Genomic DNA, 14,939 nt, shown 5'->3' with positions numbered 1-14,939 from the left:
CAATCTTATGTAACTACCTGATGGTTCAAAACCATACAGTATTATTGTTCTCTATTAAATGCTATAGGACTTGTCATTGTGGAATATGCATTTTGATCCCCAAATTCACATCTTATTTCTAAGTCATCCCACTACTTTTACCTTTTCAACCATGCCTTATGTGTCATTAAAGATACTACTGATTGATGTTCCCTATGCCCCAACTTGTTGCATCATATATCACATGTCCACCAGCATGCTATCTGAATAGATTCTTTCTTTAGTATAGAGTGTCCTATTTTATGCGCTCCATGCTGCAGTTCTAACTCAAGCAAAGAACTCATTGACTTCAGAAGAAAGAAGTCAAGATGCAGTTTCAGGCTCTGTAGTTGAATAATATTCCAAATTGCTTTTTCTTCTTTGTATTAGCACTTTAAAAATATTGGATCTGAGTTTAACAAACTTAAAAATTATCCCCAACAACACTGCCCTCCTCTTTTCACATGACATTTTAATTTCAGTTAAAGTATAGTCTTTGGTGGATATTTAGGCACCTTAGCAGGTTAGGTACCTAACTCTTATCATTGCGATGGGAATTATGCATCTAACTTGCTTTTGAAAATCCTACTAGGTACCCATCTACATTTTTAGGTATGTGACCTAAAGTCACCACTTTCTCAACTATGTCAACTTCAGTACTTGAATACCAAAATATAGTAAACTCATCCATCAAATTATTAATCTCTACAGCTCTGGCTGCATCCCATGTATTTCACAATTCTTTACAATCTATTTTTCTGGTGCAGTGAATCAAATTCTTTTAAACAGGAAGCACAGTTCAAGTGCATATTATCAAATAATGTCATCTTTACTTCATTTTGCTTTCTTTCCATTGAAAATAAAGTATTAAGTAGAGAGCTGCTGACTTTCTCAAATAACATACAAGTACATTACTATTTCAATTTGATGAAAACAGTTAATTTGCTAAAAAGATACCAGCTTCACAAATATAAACGACCTTGCTGAACTCCCTAGCGTCTAAATGTCTTCCATGGGAGTTTAGTACCATTCATTATGGAGTAATAATAATAAAAGTCACACTGCCAAATGTGTGTTAGCTACCTCATAGTACATGTTGTAAGATGAGATACCTGCCTCAAACAGCTTGCATACTAACTATGACTCAATTCTATACTTTTCCATTTAGAACCTTTATGTATATGAGTAGTCCCAAGGATATATATATGAGAACTGCAACAAGATCATCGTCGTCGTCAGCAACGGGAGACTACTACTACTCTACTACTACCAACTCCAAGGTGTCTAGGCATATATATAAGGACATAAGTGTTTGCAGGATTGGGGTGTCATTTAAAATAGGATGTAACAAAAGGGGGACAGGGATAACAAAACAGTTGGGAAAATGGGAGAATGAACAGGGGTGACAATAAGATTATATGGTTACTCAGCAAACATCAGTGTACGTCATGGTACAATATAAAAATTGTAGTGTTTTTGTTTGTTTGTTTTTTAAGTAAAACTAAACAAATTTTAGACAGTGACCCACAATCAGACTAAAAATGTTGCAATACATTTTTTCTGTATTTAAAACGTATATAATAGGCCACATCATCAGCTGCTGTACAACAGCTACTGAAGCCAATAAAGCTATCCTGATATACACCAGCTGAGCATTTGGGCCAATATCTTTTGACTTCAATAGACCTAATTTTGAGCATGTGCTTAAGGGCTTTGCTGGATTGGGGCCTAATAGTTTTACACCCAAGGCTGGAATATCTCCTAAAGGTGAAACTAAGGGCATAATATGACCCTGTGAATGTAAATGGTCAGACTGAGTAGCCAACTTGTTCTCTTACTGAGAACAGTTATTAAAAACTCCACTCTTGGAACATTACCTTTGAAAGGATTCTTTCAAGTTTACAATAATTAATTAGTTTTGAAAACAAATTGTCTTGTGTTACTAATAACAACCTAGCTTATTAATACAAAAGGATTTGCAAACATCTGAATTATTTTTGCCTGGTTTACACTTTGTTTCATTTTTCTCCACGTGAACAATAAGAACAGAATTGTCACTTTCACTTCAGCTTCTCTTGCAGCGGCACAATGTGTCAATGTTTGGGTCACAAGCAGAGGAATAGTTTATTGTTTGGGGGGGGGTTGTTTTTTTTTTAAACACATTTTCCATTGGATTTTTTTCTTTTATTTGGAAATTGGAATGGGAAGTGCAACAGGCCACTATGCTGGTGGAAATAGTCTTACATCTCAGATAGCCATTTCCAGGAAGGAACTTCAGAAGCTGAATCCAGCATAGACGTCTATGGATCTCTGTACATATCTTACCTCTGCATAGGAAATCCATTTTTTCCACCAAATTATTTACTAACCTGAACCAAAGAATTCTAATCACTAAAACCTCTACAAGCTTTTTAAATCAAGGCCCCATTCTGCTAGATGCTCTAGAAATACACAGGAAGACATTCTCTCAGCCCCAGTCTAATTTAAGACAAGATACAGTAGGTGAATATAAGATGTTAGAGGACAGACAGGAGAATGAGGGCAATGCAACAGTATGGCCTAGCAATGTGCACCTCTAGATCAAAAAGTATTTAAATAAATAAATATAAGCCACCAGTGACTGCCCCATCATCCAGACACAATTCATCTCTCTCCACCGTCCTTTATATTTATGTGCCTATCCCCATGACAGCTAGCCACACAGCATACATTAAAAATAACTCACTAGACAAATGTAAAGAGACAAACAACTCTCTTTCTCTCTACCACCTCTCTCTAACAAAGAAACCCCCTCCTCGCTCCTGGTGATGTTTTGGCTAGCTCTTAGAATCTGCTTAGATATTCCATTGTCACATTCATGCTATGGAGTGTTCTAATCTTAGAGTGGTGGTTGACTGAATCTAGTGAGTTCAACAGCTGGGACCTCCCCCTATTGGGCTATGCCTCACTTCCCATCCTCAGGAACACACTGCTAATCCAGGGATCATTGGCAAAAGCATCTCAGCAGATCTAAATGATCACAATGGTGAACAGGGTGAGAGGCAGCCTCTAAAGGATAGCCAGGACCCCAATCTATGTACAGCAGTATAGCTTTAACCCAAACCACAGCTTGAATTCCACCTGGAAGCAGAGAGGCAGCCAATGCTATCCACACAGCAGAGATTTAATGTACTCCTGCTAATCCACTACAGGTAGCACATGTGATTAAATTTACTAAGTGGTTACTGATACTGGATGTCTCAATTTTAATCGAGACTCAGCCTGGACACCTAAAAATTGAGGGATCCAAAACATGGGAGGGATAGCTCAGTGGTTTGAGCATTGGCCTGGTAAACCCAGGGTTGTGAGTTCAATACTTTAAGGGGCCACTTAGGGATCTGGGGCAAAAAAAATTGGGGATTGGTCCTGCTTTGAGCAGGAGGTTGGACAAGATGACCTCCTGAGGTCCCTTCCACCCCTGATATTCTATGATTCTAAAACTGGTGTAAAGCAAAGATTAGGGATGCTGTTACACTGCCAATCATTTAACAACATGTCTCTCTGTATATTAGTTCAATCAACACCCTTGGACACTAACTTAGTAGATCATAATTAACATCAACACAGCAGGTCAAACTATCATTCTAGCATGTACTTAAGTTTTAAGCAATAGCATACTTTGCCATTTTATTGCATTTCTAATGTAGGGTTACTATAATGTGGTTATCAATTACTGATAGCCATCACAAATGCGCTGTCATCTCCCCATAAATACACAATAGTATTGGATCCCAACTGATTTTTAATTAAGAGAGATATATGATACGCTATCAGGACATATGATATGCTAAAGTTCATACAACCATAACAATAAGGATTTTGCTTTGTCCAAATGGCAAATGAGTGAGGATCATAATCAATAGAAAGAAATACTATAATGCACCATCCTTACTAATAAAATGGTTTGACTGCCACCAGTAAACAGTTGAAATTATGGAAGAAACTGACAAAAATAGAATGATAAAGGCTGCAGTTATTTCAGTGCTTATGTACCACATTCTCACCTCCAGCATAAGCTACAGGACATTGTTCTTTGTCTTACACGGTTGGTTAGGAGTCATTCAAGTGTGAAATATTCTAAATTCTGGTAGTTTGAGGATTGAGATGTTAAACCCTTCCTGTTTTGAACAAAAATAAGATCGTACCCTTTTGTAACACAGAGAAAATATGATTACTCTCCAACAGAATGGAATTGATAGCATTCCACTATTCTATGGCATCTAAAATTGGGCTATTTTTAAAGATGTTAAGCTTTATTAGTATTCATTTAGCAAACATACTATTATTGAATGACTGTAGGTTTACCCACCACAATATTTTTTCCTTCTCAATAGGCTCTGGGCCACAAAAGTTAACATAAAAACCTGTTTAACAAAAAGAGGATTTCTGAAATGCCTTTGTCATTACACCTCCTTGATCTTGATTTCCATGACAAAATTTAGTTACAAGCTGTTGTGCCTTTCAGTTTACTGCTGAAGCATAACCTTATAACCAAACTCCATCTGCCTTTATGGCCTTTCTTCCAGTATTTTGTAAATCTCTTGGCTGGACACTGAATTTTAACATTATGTATTTATTTTTCAAATAATCATTAGAGTTTTGTGCAGTGTTTCTTCTAGGACTGGATGAAAGCAATCCAGGTCCCTAGGCACACCAAGACAAAGGGCTTCCCCCATGGATCTACCCCATGGTCCTGACCCGCCCTTGCTGTAGAGGAGCCCCTCACACTCTCCCAGAGAGGCAGATGCACTGGCATGAGGCCCTTTCCCATTGGAAACAGAAGTGGTGGCAGCAGGGATCCTCTTTCCCCAGTAGAGAGGGTGCAAAAGGGGACATGAGTACTTACCCCCCAAGTGTACCTGCTTGCATGGGTGGGCCAAGCTGGCTGCCCTCGTCTTCTCCTGCCATGCTCTGCGATTGTGTTGGCAGGGTGCACCAAAAGAGTGGGTCTTAAAGTTAACAGCTCCATTGAGCTGCACAAGGCAGTTCACCCTCTCAGAGCTATTGTTTCAGGCTCTTTGCAGACTCAGGCTGACCTCACTGATTCACTCATGCTCAATTCATGTTCTCAAGGTTTTCTTCACAACCATGAGGGATAGCAATTACTTTTCTTTTTAAAATGAAAGCTTGACTTTTGATATAATAACATGACTCCAGGAGCTGGAGCCCTCAGCACAGGTGTATAATGCTCATACCTTCATCTGGCCCTGCTTTCCACATATCTTGTGAAAAGGAAGGACATAAGTGCAGCAAAAGAGTCGAATTAGATCCATCCAGAATAGTGAGGATGCCACCTGACTCATATTACAATTAAAAAAATATATACTACTGTATATAATGTTACTTATTATAGCTGTCAGCAAGCTCTATTAGACTGTAGAACAGTCTTCAACAGGAAAGGAAAATAGTCTCCCAAGGGAGTGGAAGCCCCACACAGCATGATTTAAAAGTGGCAGCTGGGCTGTGGGAGGGAAGTGGCATTTTCCCATTGAAACTCTACTGCCAGCACACCTTCTGTGGCTAGACTGCAGAGGGAAATGCTGCAACTACCAGTTCTACTGTTCAATTTTAAGGAGACAAGAGAGAAGGGCTGGAAGGGGACAGAGGCAGGCATGGACGAGGGCAAGAAGTGGGTAAGGGACCACAGGGTGAAGAAGGGAAAATGTCTGGAAAGGAGAAGGGCACAATAGGAAGGTTGAAAGGGAGTGAGAAACAGGGGTAGGAGAAAGGGGACTAGAGGTAACATTTTTATAAGGGCCCAAGTGACTTAGTAGCCTGAATACCATTTTCAAAAGTAATTCAGGCACTGAGGAGGCTAACTCTCTTTGAAAGGCAACAGGACTTAGTCTTCTAAATCACTTTTAAAAATGGGACCTGTGTCACATGGGAACTTTTGAAAATATTACCCAGGGAGATTTTATGCGGAAAAATTATTTGTATCTTTTTACCCCAATAATCCCAATTATTAACATCAACAAACTGCAAACGAAATAAATGGGAATTGTGCCTATATATCTGAGGCCAGTTTGAAGTCCACAGTATGTTGGGAGTTTTGAAGGGGGGATGAGGTCCCAGCTATGCATCACTGGGAACTGGTGCACCTCACTGTGATATTACCCAAAGCCATACTGCAATACAACAGGTAGGTCTTTTTCAGTTTTGGATTCTGTAATGGTTTATTTCTGTTTTCATATGCTACAGAACACTGGAGAGTTTGGTCAGATTCTTTAGAGGGCATTCCTAATATTTCTGTGATGTATGCTGGATTCACCAGTTTTCTGCAGGCATGCCATAAGACAATGGCCCAATTTACTCAGTGTGAGCAGACACAAATCTAACTCCAGCTTACAGCAGGTTTCAGTCTGGCCCACAGTATTTCATGAAGACTAAACAGATTCATGACTAGTTACTGTAAACTAACCACGACAATTTTGAATGGTCTCCCCTGGATTTTGGTTTCTAAATCCAACAAACTGCTATTTTCCACTGAACAGTCAGAATTACAGTGGATAGATAATACTCAACGTTATGTCTGTTTTATGGTTTTACTTAAATGCTGGCACTTTAAATAAGTGGTTCCACTTTTAGTCAATGCCATTTTAACAGCTCAGTCCTGCTTCCTCCTACTTCCTTTTAATATCATAATTGGAAACAAAATGCATGAATTCTGAGATATTAAGTTAATTCTGTAGTTGGAATTTATTTGGCATTCTTTCTAAAAATGACGCTTGTTTTAAAACTCTAATTCAGATTCTGATCCACCTTTATTGTAATCTCATTAAATCTCACCAATTAAGCAAGGCCAGGCCATTTCTGACCTGATATGTCAGTACCTTCAAGGAACACCAAGGTGATGCAGAAAGCAGCTCTGTGATTCACAAAGTGGCATTCTCTCCTCTAATTAGGGCTTGACTAACTTACATTTTATAGCGCTCTAACTTGCTGGCTCAGGGGGGTGAAAAATCACCCCCCTGAGCGCAGCAAGTCAGAGTGTTTTAAAGCGCTAGTGTAAACAGGTTCCGAGCGTTCACGTGCGACCACACTCGCACTTCAAAGCGCTGAAGTTTCCAGTGTAGCCATGCCCTCAGTTACTATTAAGCCAATTCTCTAGACAGGTATCATAGGAAGAACATTATAGCTGGTGATGCTTTATTTCAGGTGTGAGGTAAAATAGAAGTCCTGACTATTTCTGGTCGTTAAAGGTCCCATTTAAGAGTAGAAATGTTATTTCTAGGGCCCTGACAAAATTTAAACACATGTAATTATATTCTGCCTACTTCTGCATTTCAATGAGGTAGATTAGGTCCCAACGCAGAAGTGAAAAGAAAAGGAGTACTTGTGGCACCTTAGAGACTAACCAATTTATTAGAGCATGAGCTTTCGTGAGCTACAGCTCACTTCATCTGATGAAGTGAGCTGTAGCTCACGAAAGCTCATGCTCAAATAAATTGGTTAGTCTCTAAGGTGCCACAAGTACTCCTTTTCTTTTTGCGAATACAGACTAACACAGCTGTTATTCTGAAACCCAGAAGTGATTACATTACAATGTGGTGAATGTTATGACCTTACTATACCCTGTATCTACCTTACCTAACATTGCAAAACTGCTGTGAGGCTTAAATTACTTACTTGTGAAGTGTTTGAGATCCACGGATGAAAAGGCTACAGAACTGTGAAACGCTACTATTGTAACATGTTTTCTCAAAAGCAACCACCAAAAAGTTTAACATATCGCTACTTGTACTCTGTATTTTTTTATTTACTCTTAGGCAATGGCTACACTAGCGAACTTACAGCAGTGTAGTTGCACTGATGTAGCCGCGCAGCTGTAAGTTCTCTAGGGTAGCTGCTCTAACTGATGGGAGAAGGGCTCCCATTGACTTAATTAATCCAGAGGGACTCTAGCATGGCTACTCACTAGGACATGTCACTGCTCAGCCACCGCCACCTGTCTCATGCACTGAGGGAGCCACTGCTTCAAAGCCCCATGACAGCACAAGGGGTTACCATGTTGTCTGATGGCAGATTTGAAATAATGGGAGAAAGTGGTTATTTTGAAAGAGGGAACCACCATCTTCCTAAAGGCAGCATGTTGCCTCATTTCCATTGAGAATAAAAGGAGGTGGCAGCCATTTTAAAAGAGGGCAATTCTTTGTGGGATTTTCTGAAGAAGGACATTCTTCTTCAACCCTTGGTGAAGAAAAAAAACCTTTCAGTTGTGAAGTCTTCCAGCGTAGCCTATGCATTTCAGTGAGTTTCTCTCTACAGGAAGTTTAAATAGTCTGTGTTATTAAGATCATTAGGGACAAAAAATGATCTGACACCTGGTGCTAAATTTCTTCAAAGATCCATTTTTAAATTAATTTTAACTCAAGCTAATTTACAGATTTACTCATAAATGCCCACAAAAATATTGTGTGCCCAAGGAGTAAGTGCTGTCATTTTGAGGAAAATACATTGTATTTGTTATACATAACACAGTCATTGAATCTCTGATTTAAGTGCAAAACTCATCTCAGACTTAACTATTAATGACAGGTCCTCCTAGCAGGAATCACAACCAGCACTTCCATAATGAATGTTGGTCAGTGAGGACCAGTTGCTATGTTAAAATACCATATAATCACAGCACATACACCATAACAAGAAGTCATTTGCTAGTCTATCTTTGCTAGAACACATTTTGAATACAGGAGTAGGAAGGATGGCTTAGTGCATAAGGCACTAAAGTGGGATTCAGGAAACAAAGATTCAATTCTTTGCTCAGATGCAGATTTCCTATGTGGTGGTGGGCAAGTCATATCTGTACCTCAGTTCCCCATATGTAAAATGAGGATAATATTCTCGTACTTGACAGAAGTGTTGTGAAGATAAAATTAGTTATTGATTTTACGGGCACACCAGACCTGCACTGGTCCATCTGGGGTTAACACCATGCTATGGGCAGAGGAGGCTAGGCTTTCACGCCCCTGCTGGACATGCTCCGGCTGGGACCCAGGTATAAAAGAGAGAACCTCTGCTCACTAGGGGATGACTGTTAAAGAGGGAGGATGCCAAATCTCCAGCCCGGGAGCCACCAAATCTCCAGACCGTGGAAGCCAAACACGCTGAGACCCTGGCAAACAACAGGACAATGGAAGGCACCCAAGAGTGGTCAAGGCTGCTCGGAGCAGCCCAAGCCGAGGAACCCTGAGATGCCAAGGATGCCCAGACTGCCACATGAGGAGACAGGATAGAAAGTGGCCCAGGGGGACAGCCCATAGGGCCGGACACTGTCAGCATGTTGCAGTGGGATCCCCGCTAACACAATGGTGGAACTCTCCACCACTCTTAGGGCCCTGGACTGGGACCCGGTGGAGTAGGGTAGGCCTGGGTCCCCTTGCATCAGTGGTGGGCAACCTGCAGCCCGCGGGCCGCATGCAGCCCATCAGGGTAATCCACTGGCGGGCCGTGAGACAGTTTGTTTACATTGACTGTCCGCAGGCATGGCTGCCCGCAGCTCCCAGTGGCCTCAATTTGCCATTCCTGGCCAATGAGAGTTGCCCACTACTGCCCTATGTCCTGCTGCCAACCCCACATAGGGGTGTCAGCTCCCTGACCTTAGGCTGTGTGCCAGAGCGAGAATGTCAGATTCTAGACTATTTGGTGTTCCACCCTGCCTGAAGGCCTGAGCCCCTAGACTGATTGGTGTTCCATCCTACCTGAAAACCCAGGGCCGCCAGACTGGCTCTGGCCATTAGGCTACACTCCTCCGAGGCTAAGATGGTTCAAGTAAACCTAGTCACGGGACTACAACAGCCCTTGCCCTGCCCCCAAAGTGGGATGGGACATACCAACCCCATGACACCTAGATAGATAGATAATTGTGGATTTCCTTCACATGATGTTGCAATTGGCCAGATGGAGAAATTGCATTAGTTTCCTGCTTGCTGAACTGATCCTGCACCCCAGCCCATGAGTATTTTAAGTACATTTACTAATAGTATTAAAAACTGTGTCAAAACCTGAAGACCTTCAACTAGCAACGGCTCTAGGAACATTATTTATTATTTGTATTACTGTAGCACCTAGCATCCTAGTCATAGACAAGGACCCTGTGGTGCTAGGTAGTGTACAAACACAGAACAAAAAGTCCCTGTCCCAAAGAGCTTAACATCTAAACAATGACTGGTGTTAACATTTGAGGATAATCATATCCTGTACTGGCAAAATATGCTTTACAATATTACAAACTGTATTGCACAGTACTGATTTAGGACTTGGTCCTTCAAACACACATGACTAACTTCAGTCACAATAGTACTGCCACTAACTACTGTAACATATCATTCACAATACTGTACAACACAGTTGGCCAGTACGGTATGAGATGGAAAACGGTGCAGATCAGGTAGTCAGACAGGAAACTAGCTAACCCAATGTGACTCTTCATCTGGCTAAAGTTATTCAGTTGCTTACAGGATTGTGCCCTTAAGTTGTACAATGCCAAATCCTCACAAGCTGCATATCCACTTGGCATTTGGTTTTGTACTGTGGATTTTTTTATTATTGTCATTGAAGATGACTCTAAAGCAACCAACCGCCCACTGTCCTCAGCTGACACCGCTAGAAGCAGTACTTCATATCAGCTGCTAATAAGAAATGATGTCTGTGGAAGAACTTCAATAAAAGGTTTTTAAAGAAACATCATACTGGGTTTTTTGTTTGTTTTTAAAGAAAACCTATTCTTTATCCAATTATTCCTCACAACCTTGTTTTTGCTCTTCTAATTCTTTCCCTTTTCCTCTCTTTCTTTTCTCCCTGAACCCACCCATGGGCTTTTGTCTAGTAATGTGGTCTAGTAGTTAGATCGGGGGGACTGGGAGTCAGGTGTCCTGGGTTCTGTTCTCAGCTCAGATACCATAGTGATCAGCATGGGATAAAGATATAACAACAACGTTCTTAATTTCCTGTTTTCCCTGCTACTTTCATCACTCACACTTTTGCCAGTACAGCATTCACTAAGAAGGGAACTGGGATTACAACTAGCTGTGGGAATGAATTAAGGGAACGTAGAGCACCATTGATTCATGAGAATACTGTATCATCCATGGAAAAAAGCTTTTTTCAAGACATTCACCTTCTTTGTAGCCCAGAATGCTCTTTGGAAAGAGTATATATGCAAAATTTGGTTAAACTATAGTGCATATGCCTGTTTATTATGACCCATACTAACTTTACACAACACCAATATCCATAACAAAGGGTTGTTACTAAAATGCACAGTATTGAACAGAAAGGTGTCAAATATTCCTAGCTTATTAAACCTCGGTAATTATAATTAGGCTTTTAGCATAAAGAATTGACTTAGGGCTTGTCTACACTTACCAGGAGATCAACGAGTCACAATCGATGCATCGATGGTCAATTTAGCAGGTCTAGTGAAGACCTGCTAAATCGACTGCAGATAGCTCTCCTGTCGACTCCTGTACTCCACCCAATTTAGCAGAGTAGGAGGAGTCGATGGGAGTGGACGCCACGGTAAGTAGATCTAAACTACGTCGATTTGAGTTACGCTATTCACGTAACTCAAATTAAGTAGCTTAGATCGAATTTCCCCTGTAGTGTAGACAAGGCCTGAGTAGTAGTTCTATATATCCAAAGTGGGAAAAATACAGTTGGTTCTAAATATAAGTTCAACCCTCCTTATAAATAATTTGAATTCTGCCTAATCTGCCAGATAGAGGGCTTGATACACAGCCCAGTGGAGTTAATGAACAGACTCCCATTGACTTCAGTAAGTATTTGATCAGGCCCTTCGTTATTTATGTACAAGTAGGTAAATACTAGAGACAAAGTTGCAAGTATAGTACATAATAATAATTTCTTGTGCAGTGTTTGTTATCCATACATCTCAGGACACTTTCTAAAGGAGAATAAATAACATTATTTCCCTTTTACAGATAGGGAAACTGAGGCACAGAGAGATGAAATGTCTTGCCCAATCTGTATGGATCACTTCTGCAGCACTTTTTCTCTGCCAGTTGAGAAGTAGAACCCATAAATTTACCCTCAAACCATCTATTTCTATCATAAGAGCACATTATGAGTTTACTCAAGCTACCAAACCAGCCATCCTAATTTCCTGTAGGTAGAAGACTTGCAGTGGCCTCTTGGGGGAATTATCTCCCCAGTATTACCAAATGTTCTTTCTTTTATTCCCTGTCCTTACTGTCCTCTCAGTCTTGATTTATTTAATGGCTGACAGCAACACCTCCACACAGACCTTTCCACAGCAGACACTGTGGCTGCAAGTGAAGTGCTGAATGAGAAATATGCCCAGCACCTGCCATTTGAAAGAAAATGAGCATATCATCTCGGCAACACACACTGTACCAGCCCAGGGACTTGCTGCAGGTCCCACTCCCAAATCTGCTGTTTGTTGTCACTGCACAGATGGGTCAGCACCTTCTGATAGCCTGCCTTTGAATTTTCTCTCCTTTATTAGGCTACTACTTCTGGCACATCAAGATTCTGAAACTTGCTGCCACTGAAATTGCTATTCCCAACCCAGATGGTGGTAGGAGGAATTGAACTGTGGTTCCTTTGTGCAGAAAGCCCTAGACAATAGCTACCAGCATGCAGAACCACACACCAATTTCTGGTGTATATTTTGTTGCTGTTTCAGACCCAAGTCTGGACCTTTTTAATCATTAATCAACAATTCAGAGAAAGAGTATATTGCTGAATCCAGACAGCAGCCAATACAGACCTCTAATACACTATGGATTCCCTGTCAGTACATTTATTTATTGTTTGCAGTGTTCCTTCTGAAAATCCCTATGATCTTTTGCTTACAACTAAAAATTAGTTGAAGAAAATATTTAACTGGATTTAACAAAGTAGTGCATCTCTTCTTATTAAAATATGTTAAAAATACCTGAGTAATGAATTATATTCTATATAAAATGTCTTTAAAGTATAATTCTTGTCATTTACCACAATTATAACAAAATATTTAGAAATATATCAGTAAATAAAATAGAAAGGCACTGTTTATTTAGTGCTGATGTACAGTTTTTCCTTAGGAAAACACCCAGTTGTTCATTTTATCATTATTGTGATAGTATAATAAAAGTTGGCTATTAGCTTAGAGTGAAATGAAGATACATTTGTCTTTATTTCCAGCTTTCACCAGGATTTTTCACTGTGGCATAAAAATAAGAAAGACCTCACTGTTCTGTGCTTAGGCTTTTATACTTTACACAGATGTATCAATGGACCTCGATTTTTGCACACTGTGCAACCATGCTCTGCTATCAAATTAATGTTAAAATATGTATGTCCTGACTTCTGATTTATGATATCATTGACAAATAGTAAAAAGGACAGGCATACCATAAAGTTTATGGATGGAGTGATGGCATGCACAATGATGTCTCATAAAGAATAAAGGGGGGGTATTTATTCTTGTAGATTCAAGAACTAAAATACAGATAGATGGCTGCGTGCACAGAATTTTTCATAAATATCCCATAGTGCACCCTGTTGTACAGCAGCCATACATTAATTAGAGCATTCAGCAGACACTGCAATGTGTTACATTCACCCAAGTGAATCTTCATTTTTCACATGCAGGGCCTTACTAATTAAAATCAGCTTTGCAATTAAATGTGGAAAATTGTGTTAAACTTTCATGCGTGGTTTAGAAAAAATGTATTTATTTTTAGGGTATTTTATTTTGATGCAAATGAATTTTCCACCAAAGTGAAACTAGTAAAAGGGAGGTATGAGGATTTCTCTTTTTTTGTATTATAGATGCTCCTCTCAGTTGCAAGTTGCAATGCTCTGCTATCTCTCTGCCAGTACCTGGCCCTGTTCCAATGCTTTTAGTGAGTGCTATCTGTCAAGGCATGAATAATACAGCCCCTAGGCTGTCGGCAGAATCCAAATGAGGCATACATCAGGAAGCAAGCACTCGACTTTAGCTCCAGAACATGCTCCTGTGAAGACAGGCAATTATTCACCCACGGCTGCAGCCATGGCAATCAAACTAGTGGGTGAAAAGGTATATGAAATGAAAAAATTTGAATAAGAAATATGGCACAACAAGCCAGAGAAAATTCAATAATTTTCTAATAGAGAGATATTTGAGTCTTTTAATTTTCAAGTTTGGAGTTTGAATTATTTTTCTCAGTCTGTTCTAAAATGGGCAGGACTAAAACAGAATATATAATACCAAAACAATAATAGCGTGATTTTTTTTTAATCAAGAGAGCATGGCTTATTGTAAAGAATGTGCATTTTTTAACAACAAATCTTCTGTTTTAAGGAACAGATCTCATCCTTCAAAAATTAAAATGATCACAACATGTCTATTTGTACAATTTCATAGATGAAAGGACCAGCGACAGTACAGAAAGACAATAAACATAAGTTAATATCAAGTAATACTTTGGTGGGTAGTCACAAAGCAAAATACTTTTATAGAGTTGGTGATTAGTCATATATTATAGATCCAAACATTATTTGTGTCTCCTCTCCTCACTTTTGTGATACTTGTTTGCTTCTGAAAAAGGCTTCCTTAATGTTACATGGAGAAAAATGGGGCAGAGGGAAGCCCTATACTTCCAACATGAACTTAACAAAGAGCACAAAGGATTCCTGTCTGGATGAAACGTTTGGGTTTGTTCTGTTTATTTCAGCCACATTCTAATTTTTCAGCAATCACACTGCAACACACCGTTAGGGATCCATCAATATTTCCATTTTAAATCTGAAGGATTTATGATTCAGCCTTAAAAATTCATTCTGCACTGAAACTTAATTTGCATGGTCTTAGACTAGGAATGTTTTTTTCCCCTTCCCAATTTCCCATACAACAGTTTCAGCTGTTTGCAGTT

The 14,939-nt window shown here is 39.8% G+C and overlaps 1 protein-coding gene across 24 annotated transcripts in view; it reads right to left on the bottom strand.

Moving 5' to 3' along the window:
* The window catches only part of MYT1L (myelin transcription factor 1 like), a 380,619-nt gene that overhangs the window by 133,405 nt on the left and 232,275 nt on the right, over positions 1-14,939 (bottom strand). The window lies entirely within an intron of this gene.

The sequence above is a fragment of the Lepidochelys kempii genome, chromosome 3, assembly GCF_965140285.1.
Source record: "Lepidochelys kempii isolate rLepKem1 chromosome 3, rLepKem1.hap1, whole genome shotgun sequence".
Lineage (NCBI taxonomy): Eukaryota > Metazoa > Chordata > Testudines > Cheloniidae > Lepidochelys > Lepidochelys kempii.
This window is presented reverse-complemented; position numbering and strand designations above follow the sequence as displayed.